At 35.2% G+C, this 16,981-nt stretch overlaps 1 protein-coding gene across 3 annotated transcripts in view; it reads left to right on the top strand.

The window, feature by feature from the left end:
* Nucleotides 1-259: 259 nt before the first annotated feature.
* nlgn3a (neuroligin 3a) overlaps nucleotides 260-16,981 on the top strand; it is a 185,429-nt gene continuing 168,707 nt past the window's right edge. For 2 of the 3 annotated variants that reach the window (XM_042769820.1, XM_042769822.1), the window contains exon 1: nucleotides 260-548. The gene's annotated coding sequence lies outside the window, so the exon portion shown is untranslated. The remainder of the gene's footprint in view (nucleotides 549-16,981) is intronic. The other variant, XM_042769823.1, reaches the window with a different exon arrangement.

The raw sequence follows: 16,981 nt of genomic DNA on the forward strand, positions 1-16,981 counted from the left end.
TTACATCTAGCCCCTGGCTTCCCTATAAAGCACACATCAGTTAGACAAAATGAGATTGCTTCAGTGTTTGTGTTATTTTGCTATTCTGCTCTTTATATATGCCTTATTGGTTTTATATTGTGGAAATGCAATGCACATAATTTAACAGCAAAAAGCTCTCTATAGATGTCCTGGAAAGCAGGGTTACTCACACCCCCTCTCTCCTGCATGCAGCATGTGTGTGCGCTTTTCGGTTTCCATAGTTACCCGCGCCTGTGCTGGCGTTCCCGAACACTCAAGCGTGACCGCGCAGCGCGCACTCGTGAAGCTCGTATGGGGAGCTCACGAACACGCAGGACCAGAGCATCAGGATCATACGCGTAGGAAAAACCCGAGAATGTGACTGGAGTGTAAAGGATGAAGGATGCGTTCGCTGGAAAAGGTCACACGAATTGCATGAAGAAATCTTAACACACCTGCCACGGATTACCACTGACACACACGCATCACGGCTTTTTTTAGGGAACAGGAATACCAGGAATGGAGGATTTGATATTTTACCAAAGCAGGTGAGTTGTTTATAAGGATCATGCTAGTTTATGAGGAGAAGTTATTAGTCACCATATACGGACAGACTGTAGAAGGCTATGAAGGACCGCTATGTCTTATCCCAAGATCTCTTATCAGGATTGTCACTGAACAATTGGTGAACTTCAGTGTTCCTTGCGTCTGTGGTGTGGAGATGTGCAGTTCCCTTGATGAAGAATATGTGAAGCGGTCTCGTTGAAGTGAACTAGGCAGGCTGCGACGCCGGTAAAAGTAACAGGAGATTAGGATGAGGATCTCTTGCACTTGTTACACCCCATCTGCACTGCAAGCGAGCGACGCGACGCGACAAAAATAGAACGCCCCCGGTAAAAGCGCGTAGAAGAGTCAGCGTCAGCATTAGAGCTTTCCTATAGTGTCGCGTCGCGTCGCGCTCCGTGGCTCGCAAAGAAAAAAAAAAAGTCTTTCATTTGTAGACTTGGTACCGACGTCAAGATTCCATCCGCAACCTCTAAAGACGCGTCGCGCGTTAGCGTCTGCACAGTTTCGTTGATTTTAGTAGTTTTGTCGCGTCGCTAACAGATGGCGTGTAATTTTAAGCGTCTTCCATGTTGCGTTCATGTTGCACGTGGATTTCATTACGAGCTGATGACTGGGTTAATATTTTCACTGAAGATGTCTATTGTAGCCTAAATCCATTTTCAACATTTTGCAGTTATTTATAATTATTATTATTTTATTATTATTATTATTATTATTATTATAAATGTTGAAATCATGGGTTTTATATGTGTTACGTGTGATATGTGCACATATACATATAAATGTTTTTTAAACATATTTCATAAAATTTCCATATAGCTATTTGTATAGGCTAAGGTAAAATGTATATCTCGAGTCTGTAACTGATCACCATTTCATTAACCCAAGATATTTTTAAAGTACAATATGCCATATTGTCTCAACTAATATGAGCTCATAAAAACTGCATGTATGAAAATTACAGAAGAATTTGAAAAATGTTGATTGAAATAGTTCTAAACTGAAACTGCTTGCCCTTTAGTGATAGTTACATGCATTCACCAGATAATATTCATTTTAATTGGTCTTAATTGGTTGTTTCATATGAACAAAATACTGCAACTTTCAAAAATGAAGTTAAACTGCCAGTGGCCGCTCATATTTTCATTTAAAGTCTTGATTGGCTTTGCGGTTTACATTTCAAGGACGAGGCTGTCAAACTGTAGTTTAAAAGACTTGGGAGACGATTTGCACTGAATTGCAAAGCATAGAGAGAGGGAGAGAGAGAAAGAGAGAGAGAGAGAGAGATGTGCCTTGGAGTTGTCATGGTGATTTGGTGAATAAGCAATTGTCCGTAAAAGAAACATATTAAAAGGGATTGCTGTTGCCATTCCCTATCAGTGAACAGCATATTTCAGCTCTCACTTCGAGAAGGGTTATAGTTGGGTTAGGGTTAGGCTTATTTCTTTGTGAGAAAATACACTGCAGTTTAAGTGATTGTGATTGGTCCTTGTAGATGGTATCTCCAAAGAAAGAATAATTCCGTAGCCCTGCCATTCACGCCGCTTTATCTTGTGTTTTTACAGCGGAAACCTATTTATGTGCTCGCCATTTAGTGTCTTGAAGGATTATGCATGGTCCTGCCTTTGAATTTCCTCTCTTTACCAATGTCTTTATTTCTATTTTGGCCTCGTAGACTGGTATTTTTGAAGTAGCCATTGATCTAAATTCACTCTGAATGACATACCCGAGTTCTGAGCTCTTTGCATCTTTGCAATGTCTGCTTTTATGTTAACGAAACATGTCATAAGAAACAGGCTGGTCTTTTTCATATGGACATGATAAATCCAGAACAACTGTGGCGATTTATGACTTACTTGCTGCTCTAGTGTATTTTCATGACAGTGTTATTTATTGTTAAGCATTATTATTCATGGTTATTCAAAATCAATGTACCAACCAACATTTACAGTACAAGAAAAGCCTGCACTTTTATTCTTAAATAAATACATACATGCATACATATATATATATGTATAAAGCATTTTTTTTTCCTATTTAAAATATGTACATGGGGAAAAGCCTGCACTTTTTTTGTTGAATTTTTTTTTATTTAGGAAATATCTAGAATTCTGTTAGTTTTCAGAGCCTGCTGGCAAATTGTTTAATTAATTAATTAGTATATTATATATTTTTGTTTAATTATTTTAATATTTATAATAATAATAATAATAATAATAATAATAATTATTATATTATTATATTATTATTATTATTTTATTTTTTTATTTTATTTTATTTTTTTCTAGAAAAAAAATGCCATTAAGGGTAAGAAAAATGGCAAAAATATAACATATTCTCCAAAACAAGTCTATATATCTTATGCATTTTGGCTTTTCAAATTAATTTGAAGATATTTAGATATATTTTATTGGAAAATAAAATAGCTTTTTTGCTTTCTTTACTGTGATTTTGTCAAGTAGGGGATGTTCCTGGATCTACATATATGTCAATAACAACTAATAAACTAATTACATTTTGGGTTAAGGTTATACGATTTGAATACTGTCAACAAATCCAGGAAAATATCAAAATTTGGCAAAATCACTCCCACAGTTTCCCACAGTTTGATGTAAAAAGATCAAAGGGATTTAGTATGATGGTCAATATATCTTGAAAATGTTATGCTGCAACAAATCATTGCTAGCTGCTGGGTTTTCCTGTTTTCATTGTTACTACAATTTTCTATACACTGAATGATAGGAACACTTTGATGTCATGCTTGAAAACAGAACCGGAAAGTCAAGTCAAGACAAGAAAAGTCTCTTAGCATCAATTCTGAAGCTGTAGTCTTTCACTGTTAGATCAAATCAGGCGATCTGTTCTCCGAATCACCTTTATTGACCTCCATGGTTGAAAAACACGGGACTATTGCCATCACTCAGATGAAGGTCACTCAGAATACCGTACTTTATCCGCTTTCAGCTTAAAGTGTTTGAATGTAAAGTACTGCAGAAACTGCTAGAGAACTGAACGCAAATGATGACTGATGTGCTTTTCTGTGTCAGTCTGAACTGAATGAATGTCTTGTAGAACAGGGATGATTAAGCACTCATGTCATTCCATTGTCAACATCTTTTTGAGAATATCATAAAAAAAAATATAAAATTTCACTCAAAAATCACAAGAAAAGATAAAAGCAAAGAAAATAAAATAATTTTTTATTTTATTTTGCATTGTAATTTTATTTTCATGACAATTAAACAAATTTACCCTCTAAATTACTATAATGTGTTTAATATTTTACATATTCATTTAATTCTTGTCAATGATTTAACCAAACTATATTGTATACTGTAATAAAGTACAATTTATTTTATGTAATCATTATAGCAGTGCAACAACTCGTTTTAATGGAGCATTAAAGCAAAGAAGAATATAATTGCATACTCAGAAGTTTTTTCTAAACAAATTTGTTGAATAAATACTACCATGACAAATAATTCTATTTTAAATAATTTTACATTCAATTGATCAGTTATATTCATTTAATTTCAGTTATGTTTTCATTTCAATTATATTTTTATTTTTGTCTTTATGCCTGAAATATGTTGCAAAAAAAAAAAAAAAAAAAAAAAAAAAAAAAAACAGAGAACAACCAGGTGCTCTTCATGTGCAATTTAATGAAAAAAGATATCAGGCAGAAGTCACCGCTTGACCATTTTTACAGAGACCACAGAGGTTCAGACTGTAAAATAGTGATACACGATATGCTGACCATTTCTCTAGCAAAACCATTTTCAGTCAAGTTTAGTCAAGTGTTACGACGTATCTACGATCCTATCCAAATACAGTCCCTATATACTTTTAAACTATTTTAAAATGGATAAGTTTCTCTTTTTAACTCCAGCACAGCAATGCTACATACACACATCAGTGCAGATAGCAGAAAAAGATAATAGGCTTGATTTTCCAGATCATTTCAACTTCCATTTTCCTTTTGCTTTTATTCAGAGCTGAATTTAATGGCAGTCTGCAGGATGTGAGCTGCCATTGCTCTTTGAAAAGACTGCTGGTGTGCACTAGGTACAACACAGTGTTTGTCTTTGTGCTTTAACTGGCCTGTGAACGCGTTTGTATAAAGCACACACACATGCGCACGCTTAATAGCCATTTCAAAGATTTAATGTTGAGCAGTATCTCGAACGCATCACTTTTAAAATGTCTCCTTGTGTCCTCTACAAAACCGCTGAGGTTTTCTGTCAATCAGACAGCTCAGTCCAGGCTTGCTTCAGTGAAAAAGGTTTTTAGAGGAGCTTTAGGCATTTGTCATTGAGGTAACAAAAACAAATTGTGGAGCAATTCAAATCTTTTCTAATAAACTAGTAACTAGGGGTGTGTGAAAACAGATTTGTTTAAAGGCTAAAAGGGAAAATCCTGTTGAAAAGATAAGCCTACATATCCACTTCATATCAGTCTCTTGGCAAGCGAGATGCCACTAAAAAGCAACAGGAATGGAATCTAAATGTTCTCGGCCAGCATTCCTCTGTCCTTGTCTCAAAAGATCTCTTATACTCCCATAAAACAGACTAAAGCACTGCACTTCCCAAAAGGACAAGGACTCCTTTATTCCCAGGCTCCTTATTTCTGTTCTGTTTACCAAAGGGTTGGACAAGTGACCCTGCATCAGCTATTTTGTAATCTTATACAAATGTGGGGGTTCTGCTTTTGTTCATATAACTGACATGACTGCAGGTTGCAAGGTGCATCTAAAGTACAAGGTTACAGAAAAAAATAAAAAATAAATACGGATCCAGGCATAGGAGAGCAACCGAAGACCTGTCTTTTTAACAATCACAGCCAGTGTCAAAATTAGAGGGAAATCTTAAAATGCCACTTAACATGATAATGATTGTTAATCCAATCCAAGACAAATCAGTGAACATCAGGAGACACAGAGGAAAGACAACTCTCAGTATAGATATAGGATGACATTTGGCAACAAAACAAAAATATAAATGTACTTTTCCCTAAAATTAATTGTTAATGATAGTGTCTCGATCATAGTTTGTTTCACTTGACCTAGTTTCTGTCATGATTAGTTTGTTTAGTTGGCCTGTGTTAGTTAGTTATCCTCATTTGGTCTGTGTATTGAAGTTCCTCTGTTTCTCCTTTAGTTTGTCTGGTATTGATGTTGTTTTGCTGCGTGTTCCCTTTGCCTACATGGATTATCATCTTCTTGGATTCTATTAAACTTGTGTGTAGATGACCTTAGTCTTCGTGTGCTTTTCCTCTACACATTGCATGACAGATAATTAGTTATTGACTTTTTTTATTTTCACACACAAGGTATAACAACATCCCAATAGAAAAAATTATAATTTTTGTACTTTTATTTGAAATTTTATCCCACCTTGTTATACTTGTGGTGGTGGTCAAGAATGACCAGCCTACAAAAATTGCTTATAAATTTCTTGTTTTCCAAATATTGGATTTAGTCTTTGTCATCTTTTTCGGTATTGACTGATCACAAGCTTACTTATAGCTAACTTATAATAACTTATAGTCAGATATATTAACTTGTAATTATAATAGTTTAGGATTTGTGTCAAAGTCATTAAGCATTTGTGTCTTAAAATTATTAATTATTAGACATATAAGTTAATTTCCGTATAAGTTGCCACAAAGTTCAAGTTGCCAAAAACTATAAAGTTAGGCCAATGATCTATTTTCATTATACTTTTATTTTTCAATTTTTACATAATAAAAAATAGCTTTTCTACTTCAACATTTTATTCAGTGTTTAATTCAGTGTTAGTTGCAAGTGAAAATTGTTTTTACACCATTTTATTGAGTGTTTGAAAAAGAATTGTTCATTATGATTTGAAAATTATGATTTTTTAATGAATTAATTCATCATACAGAAAAAGAGGTTAAGGGGGTTATACGCACTTCTATATGTCTATAACTGTGGTCCAATCACTGCATTGCCTAAAGTTTTTATTCTAAAAGTGTGGAATACTTACAGAGTGTTTAATATTCATATATTTTATAAAGAATATTCATATAATATTGAAACTGTATGCTGTTGACAGAGAATATTGATTGCATCATCATTTAGTTCAATTAGTTCAGTCATTATTTCACATTAAACTCAAACAGCAGTGCTAGAGTAGACTTTAAATCAGTATGACAGCATATTACACACACAGGCAGTGAGAGCCTCTTATTGGCTGTTTCATGCTTAGAAGAGACGGCTCTAAAAATGCATCATGCTCCATCTATCTGGAGACACAGAGAGAAAGAGAGAATGTAGAGAATAAGAGAGTTAGCGCCATAATGGCAGCATCCAACATTTTCTGATATATACAATATATATTGTGATGGCAACCCAACAGGGTGAAGAGGTCGATCCTGTGTTTTATTTCTTTCTTTATTTATTTGATGTTAAGGACAGCACAGACGTTGGAGTTCTTTGGATAAATGAACAGAGATAAGGCATTGAGAGGCTGTTCCCAGAGGCTATCATTGATTCCTCAGGGCAGCCTTTTAAGGAGCTTAGTAAAAGCTTCTAGCAGAAAGACCATGTAGAATAGCGCAAATGGGCCACTTCTGAACGCCTCCATCAAACCTATATGTGGGTCACAACCATTAGGGGTTTAATAGCAGTTCTTTTCTTCATCCTTTTGTTAATTTTATAAGGTTATAATGGGTAGCACACTGGAACAAAATCCCTGTTAAATTTACAGTTCAAACCTGGCTGCTGTGATTGCTAGAAATTCAGTGTGAACAAAAGTACAGTACATGAAAACGGTTCAGGCATTATGTAATGGTAGTTTGGTATATTAGCCATATCCATTAGCTGATAAAAATGTTAATATGCCATCCTACTTGACATACTAAAATCTGCTTTGCATTTAAACTTTTCAGATGTTTCCCCCCATAATCCATGGCTAATAATCATAAGCTTATAGTGTTACGCACAGCATTGCCTACACAGATACAAAACACACATGACACTACAGTAATGCAAAAAAGTACAAATGTAACAGAAAACATTTAACAAATAAAAATATGTGGTCACACTTTAGTTTGGGGACCAATTATCACAATTATCTATTAACTATAACTTTTGCCTCAATAAACTCCTAATTTGCTGCTTATTAATAGTTAGTAAGGTAGTTGTTAAATTTAGCTTTGTGGTCGGATTAAGGTATCTAAAACATAGTCATGCAGAATAAGGCTTTAATACATGGGTGTAGAATATGCAGGGTACACAGAGGATTTTAATAAACTGGAAATTCATTTCCCGCACTTTTCAGGCAAGTGTGTTCACCTATAGGTTTTTTAAGGGCCAGTGTCCATAAATCTAGATTTAAATGTAAAGAGGCAAGATAGTCTATGCATGACCTGAGGTTTTATTTGTATCCATAATGAGGGGATGTGAACATTACGGAGCACTATACACTCTCATGCAGTGTGTGTTTCATTCATACTGAAAGCTGGAGGGCGCTCTCGCGCAGAACATCCAAAACAAACTCATAGAAGTAATAACTTATGACATGCCAGGAAATCCCAAATTTGGACAAAAACATCCAGTTATCGCCGTTGCTAAGCTGAGTAAAAAGCAGAAACATTTTTATAGATGAAACGTATAGACAATAAACAGATGATTGCGACGATATATGGTGTAATTTTCAAGTCATCCATCTAATACATAAAGTACATGAATAATGCACTGCTAATTGACATATCATTTATTACAGTATGGAAACTATAAAATATATGTTCTGCCTTATTCTGTGATAAAAATGGGAAGAAAAAGTGTTTGCAGTATATAAACCAATCATAAAATTGTCATTAGGAAAATATAGGTTATTGTCCAGCAGTGTATTTGATTTCTTAGCCAATAAAGTAAAAGTAAGAGATAAAAATAAATGAATACATTTGACGTTTCTGTCCCCTTCACTTCTGAAATGATGCTAGACCCCTGCATTAACATGTGCTTTGTAAGTACTAATAAATAGCCAATATGCTAGTTATTGATGGGTTTCATGTGACGTCACACAGTGGTGCGGCCGCCATTTGTAGGACCGAATTGCAATTCCGTCAGTCTGCTGAGCTGTGCGCTGGGCTTTGATAACAACAAATCACAATGCATTATTTACCAAGAGATGTGGATTTTTATGATTAAATATTTATTGTAAGAATAGATGAGTTTTTACATTTTAGTATTTTAGTTAGCATGTTAATTTTTATATTTGAAAGATGTTTATTTTAAATTTGTTTATGATGTTTTTTCAGTGTGCTTTTATGTTCCACCTAAAGCTGATAAATCAACGAGATTTTTTTGTATTTTTGTTGATATTTTGTTATTATAGTTGTTATGTGATTATATTTGAGGTGCGATAATCTTTTACGAAAGAAAACAGATGAGGAAGAGGAGGATGTTGGGGGTAGGGGGATTATGAGGGTCAAAGGTTTGTAGTTTTAGTTTCCACATTCTTATTTTTATGAATGTTACTACTTCAAGGATGCTAGAGTGAAGAGGATTTTTTTTGTACTATTAGTATTATAATTCTAGAAAAACGTTCTTTTCAAATAATATCAGTTAATATCAAATATAAGCTAGTTGCAGGGGTTTTTACGATGACAATGTACTACAATCAAATTTATATGCCTCAATATGTCTGAGATCTTTTGCAGTAGCTGTGTCCTGCTTTTACAGTTGCTATGTTAGCAGACTTATATGTACAGGTGCTCACCAGTGCCAAAACACATGTAACTGACTATAATTAAACACAGAATCATAGTTTTGTTGCTGGTTGCTTCTTCATTTAGTATGTAGAGACATACAGGAATAACTGAATATTTTTCTTATATGAGCAACAAATGTCTTTTAACCTATGTTTTGTAGTAACCAAAATAAGTGTCATCGCAGAAGAAATGGCAAAAGTTCCTCAGATACCTGTGAACACCGAGCAGTGCACATCATCTTTATTATACTTCTCTGACTGGAATAGCAAGGAACAGTTTGAGTTGATGAGAAAGTGAGTTCAACTACATGTCTGCACTGACCATGATTATATCATGTAATAAAATGATTTCTGCAACAATTGGGAGGAATCTTAACTGAAGAGACAAACTGACCAACAGGAAGCTATGGATGTAATGAATGTGTATTTTTCAAGCATTTTATTGTGGATTCACTGTTATTCTTTTCTGCACAGTGATGACTAGTGAAAAGTGTTTCTACTAATTTACTTAAAAGTGTAATTAACCCAGAATTCTGTCATCATTTAAATTATTACATAAATCCCCCCTCATTTTTTTTTTCAAACCCTTGAATTTTGTTTTTCTGCAGAACTCAAAAGAAGATCCTTTGAAGAATGATGTTAATCAAAACCAGCGGGTTTGTCATGTGTAGACGACATCAAGGGAGTGAATGATTTTCATTTTTGGGTAAACTATCTCTTTAATTAGGATGATACACACTTTAAATTTCAAACATACTGGACACAGCCACTAATGTGCTAGAATTAAATGGGTAAATAACAGTAAATAAATAGGCTTTCAAACAACGTGTGCTTTAATACAATATAATTTCATTCAGTTTGGTGCATTCAGTTAGACCTTTAGTAATAGATACTTATGCATTATGTGCTCTTTACAGGTGTAGAAATGAAAGCTCCCAAGCAAAGATCTCGCTGGACTAAGATGCGGAAAGACATGCTGCACAATTACCCACAATGAGCAACAACCGAGAACAGTTTTCACTGATTACCTTTAAAAATGATTCATAGTAACAGTTAGGTAATAATTATTTAAATTATTTATCCAAGTACAATATGCTTCATTTCAAACACTTTGCTATGTACCAATGTGTTTTTCAAAACACCTTTTACAATTTTAATGTTTTAACCTTTATTTATTAAATGTTACGGTCCAAGTGTACATATAAATGCCTCATTCATTCAAGTAAATGCATGTGTCATTTTGCAAAATGTTAAATATTTTATCTACACTTATTGTATAACTGCTGTTTTTTGCTGTAATCACATGGTTTTGTAAATAAATTTTACTCATGCTAGCTTGATCAAGCAAGTTCTTTAATGGATTTTAAAATTACTTTTATAATAATGAGATGTTTGTAGATTTGTTACTTCATGCTAATTATGTATTATAATCTATATAATTAAAATTAAAGTAAATGTTTTGTCTAGGTAACATTATCAATTTTAAATGAAATATTAATGAACAGTACAGTAGATATAGAAATGAAACTGGGCAAAGTCTGGCGTGCTGTGCAACGGGCCAAATCCGGCTTGGATGCGGCAGTGTCGGCGAGTTAGGTCTGTCACATGTGGTCTGGTCGATTCAGCCCAGAATCTGAAAGTGAGTTCCAGGCATCCAGGCCGGGTGTGGCAGATGGATCCGGGCCGATGGACAAGTCTCTAGCAGGTGAAAATGTAACTGAAAATGGCCTGAGTGTACGGAGAGGGTTTGTGTATGAAGTAGATGTAAACAGCCTATCAGCTAACGTCAAATTGATAAGTTTTTACTAGACTTTAGTGGAGTCAGCAGTTCACTGACAGAAAATAAGGATCTAATCCTAAAGTATTTATTTTGTTTTTAAATATCATTGTTTTCCGTTGTTGGTGGAGTGTTATTTTGGTTTCCAATCACTGAGGAGAGGCTACGGCAGGTCCTAAAGATGACGGCCGCAACAAAAAAGTCACGTGACTGAAACCCATGATGCTAATAATCAACTAGTTAACAGTGAGATTTGGTCGCAAAAAAATTACCAAATATGCAAATATGAGGCATTACACAGAGACTTCTGGGAACATCCTTTTAGTGTACTGAAAACTGAAAAATGAAATTATACTAATAAAGTTAGAAATTCCACCAGTATAAATCTATAATTACATCTATGAATAAATCATTATATTTAATAAATTAACTTGTTATTGTATGAACCAGAGTAATTTAAACTCTGCCAGTCAACATGAAGCAGCTTACAAGATGAAAACAAAGCACGTTAAATAATCTGTTCAAATCGTGAACTGAAAGGGAGCCAGTTCTTCACATCTGAAATGTGATTATGCTGGGAAGAAATAAAGCAAGTGATGTACGTGTGATTCTGAAGACAATGTTACTTGATTGTGTATGTGACATAAATTTCAGTGACGGGTCTTCACCCTAGGAAAAGAGTTTTAAATGCCCCAGTGTTTCATGTCTGCAGCTGTGTTTTCACATCCTCTTTTCTGTTCAGAGTTTTAAAGCAAGGTCAAGTTGTACATACAACCCATTACCGAGGAATTAACATAGAAAAGCCACCAAACCTTGTCAAACAAGAGCTGAAGGTAGAAGGTCAGGCTGTCCTGAAGCACGGCGAACCTGTGAAGTGGAAAACGGGGTGATAAATGAGAGCGTTATGTCTTGCGTACGCTAGCGGATTGAGACGCTAGCTCACGGAGAGTGAGTGGCTGCAGTAATGCTGCGGATTATTGAAGTCTCTCCAGCTTTGGTCAGCCAGTACATTTGCTCCAGGGTTAGAGAGTGCAGATAGATGCATGCTGCTTGGTTTGCAGTGGGCAGCAGGGTTACCCAACACATCAGTCCTGCACTCCATCACATACAGAGACTGTTTACTCAACACTTACTCAGCTGTGATAGAAGTGGGAGGGTGAGACCTTTGAAGTAAATATGTGTTAAAATTACCAATGATTCCATCTGCATTCAGGGGGTTTATGTGACGTATTTGCAGCATTAGGTGGATTGATATTTCTCTGAAGCACTCTGTAGGTGGATTGGTATTTCCTGAGTCCAATAAGTGCTAATGCAATCATCACTGTTTTACTGTAAAATATGATCATAATTTTACGAACATATTGTGTAGGAATTAATTCAGCTCTTGTTCCACCATGAAGTTATTAAAAGTTGACATACTTCCTGATAGTTTGTGGCTGGTAGCACTGCTGAAGTCTACCGAAGTCTAGTCTATTTTTAACTAAGGCCAGGTTGGCTATGCCTTTTTAAAGACAGTCCTTGTCCTTTATGAAGCTTACAGCCCATCTGTGCACAGATGCTTCCTAAAACCATCTTGCTTTTTAGAGTAGCCTTTTCCCCTGTGACAACACAACCATACCAGCATAAAGAGCGCACATTCCAGAATATTAATAAGACATTAATCTGTCACAAGCAAGAGCATGTAAATGAACGTGCGAAATGTGTTCTTGTTTTTCCTGATTAGATGGAATGATCTTTAGAGAGACGAGCTGCCCAGAATTTGGCCTAAATTTGGCACACTCTGAAAATGGGATTGTGCCCCAAATTTCCCTAGGAAAATGTTTTAATATGAAAACAAAGAAAGAAAGAACATATGCCAAAAATTAATAATCAATTAGCAAACAACCTCACTGGAATGCCAAGATGCTAATATTTTGTTCTTAATAAATCTTAATAAGTTTGCATTGTCTTGCATAAAGATAGTTTTACAGGGTAAATCAGTATAGAACTGTAATTTTGCGGTGAACTATTCCTTTAAAGTGTTCTTGGGTGTATTATAAATCTGCCTAATGAGCCATCGGTTCTTTAATTAGGTTACTTGCGTTGCTGCATATTGAATCTTTAATATCGCCACATAGAAGCTTACCTCAGAATTGAGGTCATTTCAAAAATAGACGGCTGGATTTAGTCCCTAAGAAGTGTACATGGATGAATTAGCCGTTGTGGGTCAGTGTCACAGCGGTCTGGGTGAAGGAGACAAGGAAATAGAGTCATAATGGGAAATTCCCAAGCCTCTGTGCTTGGCAAAGACAGCGCTCCGTGTCTGGGGAGTGTTAGATTATGTTTGAATTGTCATCCAGAGAGCAGGCAGACCAGCTGCATTGTGTATCCTGCAATTTCTTTGCCAGAATCAAGCTAAATTGATCAGTATATCAGCACTTGCTTTGAAACATGTCATTTGCCAAAACAGAAATCAGGTGTTGTACTGTAGTCTGAAACCGCTGGCAACCAAATCACGGATGTGTTGTTGTGTCATTTGCAGCGTGTGGCTATAATGTGTACGGCTTACCTTGCATAGGCCATCTTCAAGTATATGTAGGTGCACATGGGGGATTGAAGAGGCTACAAAGCAGAAAAGTGAAATGGAGGATGGGGAAAGAGGCTTTGAAGATGTAATGAGCCTCTTCATGTGCAAACATTGATGCGATGGCAGGATCTGCTCGTAATGTTATATTTTTGCATGCAAGTGTGGTGAATGAATAAAACTATGTGAAGTGCAGCATAAGAATTCTTGTTTAAATTCAGGTAGTTTCACCTAAAATTTGAGAGCATGAGTCACATTTAAACCAAGTTGGCAAATATATGCACACATGAAACCATGTTATTTTTTTTTCTTCTTTTTTTTAATTTTTTTTTTTAGAAAGAAGCAGCGTACAAAGGGTTCCCAAAACATCTACAGAAAATCAGTTTATAGATATTGCCCTCATAGAGAGTAATGAAATTGTTTGGTACTAAGCATAATTCAGTGCAGAATGTTCCATGGCATTTTAAAATTGTATTAATTACTGTACCATAAGATTTATTTCTTTGAAATAACCTGCACTGATGAATGATACACAGTAAGTCCAGGAAGAAATATGAGACAGTAAATAAGAGTATTTTGTGTAGAGTATTTTAAATGTATTATGTTAAAGTGAATTGAAATCAACAGTCATTTTAAGCATTATGAAGTTGCACCATTGCCTGGGAGCTAGAATGCTTTATTTGTTCATCATTTATCTGTGCAGTGAGAAAGGCTGTAGGAAATGTAAGTATATTGGAAAAAAATGAGACACTTCTTTTCATAAGTCGTGAAGAAATAGTTCATGCAAAAATGAAACTTCTGTTATCGTTTACTCTTCCTCGTGTTGTACCAAAACCATTGACTTTCTTTCTTCAGTGAAAGTAAAAAGCAGAATGTTGTTATAGACATAATGTCAAGACTGACAGCTGCAGTCACCATTCACGTTTCTTTGCATTGAAAAGAGATGCAGTGAAAATAAATGGTGACAGGAGCTGTCAGTCCTTAACATTCTGTCAAACATCTCCTGTTGTGTTACATGGAGGAAAACGAGGTGAGTAAATAATGACAGAATGTTTATTTTTAGGTGCGCTGTCCCTTTAAGGATGCTGTATTTTCACCCTATATTCCCTTCAGTGAACAGCACTCTAATCCCAGTTTTACTGGACGTGTTTTCCTCAGTACAATCAGCAGATGCTCTTGATTTGCAGGGGAACTGACAAGCACAAGGTTCATCTTGTGTTCTCTCATTATACATGCTTTTTGCAAGGCGTACTCAAGATTTCTGTTTGTAGTTATTTTCCTTATGTTTGAAACTAGGACAGAGAGTGAGCCATGTCTGTCTGGCCTGTGTCTTTATCATGGTACTGCACCAATTAGCCAAAATCTTGTGTTTAAAACACAATATGATCGATACTGAATAATAATAATAATAATAATTATTATTATTATTATTATTAAATAAAAAAAATGACTAAATAAAAACAAAAGAAATATTAGTCATGTTTTTAGTGTTGTTTTTTCTTTTTTTTCTTTTTTACATTGCAAATGTAAAATTACAGTACTAATATCTGTGGCTGTCTTCATTTCTTCATTTTCAAACATGAAACCATTAAACATTAAAACACCCATGGATCATGAGCTGATCCTAAAACAAACAAAACAAAAAAAATATATATATATATATATATATATATATATATATATATATATAGTACATAAATACTGTATATATAATTAAATCACAATTTCGTAATCGCACTAAGCCGTGCAGCCTTATGGCACAGTATGTTATGTTACATTTTAAAGAAATAAAATAATTCCTGCTAGAATATGCATACTTCCTAACTACAGTATGCAATAAATAAAAAAATTTAAAAAAGTACATCAAAGGAGTATGATGATCCAATACTTAGTATTCATAATGGAGCATGTGATTAAAACAATATTTACTGCTGAAATTCTGAATAGGCTGAAACATTAAAAAAAAAAATTCTTCATAATATCTGGAAAAGCGCTCTTGTCAGAAATGCACCTATGATGCCTAATAATGTCAAATTTAGACAGCTCAGTCATTTTTGGTTAGAGCTAGTATGCAGTGCTGTAGATCATACAACAGCAGCTTAAACCACTTCCTAAAAACTTGCTTACAGTGGCAGAGATGATGTGCTCAGTTTATAGAGCAGACCACAAAATTTCATTACAAATCTGCTTTGAATACATCCCCATTTCCTCTAATAGAATACTTGGATAATCTGCTCATAGACTTTAATGTTGTCAGACGTATCTGGCATCATCCTTTCTTTGACCCTTGCGTGACCCAGTATCTAAACCACATATGGCCTGACGAATGCTTTTCATTTCGTGGAGATGCTTTTACCTTGAACAGGAAGAGTCTGAATAGATGAAATCATGCAAATACTCGGATGTAGTAAAGCCAAGAACGGCCGAAACATTTGCATGATGGGGTAATTCTGCAGGAATCTCTCTTATTTCAACACAAGGACATTGTGCCCTGCAGTGACGATTGTTACTCTTGCGCAAATACTTAAATATGCCAGTGAAATTGTTCAAAGTGTATTTATTCTAAGCCTGCAATATGTGTCTCAACCCATTCTACAAGGGCAGTCTGAGCTTTTGTTGGCAACAGTTTATTGAAATAGGAAGTAGAAGGCACAGAATGTGTGTGTTACCACAAAAGATGTAGAAACATGTGACATGGATCCCGGGGGAATGGCATTCTTTGTCTGTTTGTTGGCCACTTTCTTCCCAATGATGTCCCAATGATGTCCAGTGGGGTAAATGCAGTGATGTGAGTCGGTGACTGGTGAATGAATGCAGATGAAAGCTTTCCAGAGCATCTACACACAAATCACCAATCCATGGATCAACAGATGTTAGAGATTCATTGAGCAATTCTGATCTAAGCTTCTAAATTTCTTTCAAAATGTCAAGAGGTCAAAAAGACACTATATACAAAAATTTGCTTATCGATTCATTTTTGAGCTCTCAAGCCAGTCTAAGCTTACTGTGCCTATCTTCACAAGCTTATCGAATGAGGAAAAGATATGTTGTAATGGTTTCAACCTTAACTCAAATATGAGAGAAAGCCGCCAATGATCAGTGACAAATTTCCTAAATCCTACGCTGACGCTGAACAGTGGTACAATAAAACAGAGCCCTTTATTTTTATCTGGCAAGCCCACACAACCTTACTCTCAGATTTACAGTGTCTGATGCCCAGCAGCACCAAATCTTCAGAGCAGGGTTGCCACATCTATTGGTTATATATAGTTAGTGGGAAGAGAGGCAAATGTGCATGGGATACATAAACATATCACCCATCTAGGATATTTGTTTTCT

This window comes from Cyprinus carpio, chromosome A14 (assembly GCF_018340385.1).
Source record: "Cyprinus carpio isolate SPL01 chromosome A14, ASM1834038v1, whole genome shotgun sequence".
Taxonomy (NCBI): domain Eukaryota; kingdom Metazoa; phylum Chordata; class Actinopteri; order Cypriniformes; family Cyprinidae; genus Cyprinus; species Cyprinus carpio.